Raw genomic sequence first — 1,469 nt, forward strand, 5'->3', positions numbered from 1 at the left:
AGTCCTTGATTTACAATAGTTCATTTAGTGGCCCTTCAAGGTTACAATACTGAAAAAGTGACTTATTGTTCTGACCGAGGCTTCCCAAGAGCATGAAGCAAACTCCTTGTCCCAACAAAAAAACCTTTTATTAATTTACTGTGAATTCTGCTCATTCATATCCAGCAAAGTCTTTCAAGGGAGGATTTACAGTCACAGACTTTATCTGGTTTGGAGAGCTGACAGGCCGATATCTGCAAAACTTGGCAAGGAGTCTCGGAGAGTCACAAACCAATTAAGCAAACTAATTGTCTCCTGCAAACTCCACTCCCCTTTCGCTCCTCTTTTATTTCTTCTGGGAGGGGCCGTTCATCATTCACCTGTGGCTTTACTCCCAAGTCGACCCGTTCTTTAGCTGTTCCCTTTGTCTGGGAACTCTGTGCATGCGCACACTGGGAACAGGCTCCAGCTGTTCATCTGCCTCACTGATGTCTGACTCAGAAGGCAGCTGATAACTGGCATATGGCTCTGGCCCCCTCTCTTCTGCCAACACAGAGCCCTCATCAGAGCCTTCCCAGACTCCAGGACTAGCCCATGTTCCACCCCAACCTCCTCACTGTTTGAGTCTGCTGCCAGCTCTGCTGGCTGCTTGCGGGCCACAACACCTATGACCATTTTTCACACTTCTGACTATTGCAGCATCCCCATGGTCATGTGATCAAAATTTGGATGTTTGGCAACTGATTCATATTTAAGATGGTTGCAGCATCCCTGGGTCAAGTGATCAACTTTGGTGGCCTTCGGACAAGCAGTCAATGGGGAAGCCAGATTACGTAATTTAGCAACCATGTAACTAACTTAACAAAGCAGTGATTCACTTAACAACTCGGCAAGACAGATTATAAAATGGGTTAAAATTCACTTAGCTATGGTCTCACTTAGCAACAGAAATTTTGGGCTCTATTGTAGTGGTAAGTCAAGGACTACCTATACAAGGTGACCCAAGTTTATCCCCACTGTAGCTGACTTACATCTTTTTAATTTCCAACTTTCTCTAGTCTAGTAGGCAGAGCTGATACACACAACTTTTCTGTGTTTAGCAATATAAACTGCCTTTCAGACAATCCTATTTAGCCATATTTGTCCAAGGCAGTTTTTAAATAGGAGAATATACATTTCCTTATTGTTTTTGTTTTTTTCTATATTGACCAAAAGGCTTCAGTTTATGTACAGGAATATGTATATTATTCAATTTCCATTAAAATTGTTTTAGATACTCTTTCTTTTTTACAAGAAAAAGGTTTGGGTTTTTTTTGAAGTGCTGATCTTTTACAAACTAGAACGGATGTTACCAGGCTCAATTCAACGCCCCATCTATGTTGCAGCAGAAAAGGCTTTAACAGTACTTGAAATCTATTCCCAAAATTGCTTTCCTGCACCTGAATCTCCAAATGAGCTAGGCAACCACTCCCATTGCCACCAGCCCACCT

Source organism: Thamnophis sirtalis, unplaced genomic scaffold, assembly GCF_051295495.1.
Source record: "Thamnophis sirtalis isolate CommonGarterSnake01/CBP01778 unplaced genomic scaffold, rThaSir2_p1.2 scaffold_14, whole genome shotgun sequence".
Classification (NCBI taxonomy): domain Eukaryota; kingdom Metazoa; phylum Chordata; class Lepidosauria; order Squamata; family Natricidae; genus Thamnophis; species Thamnophis sirtalis.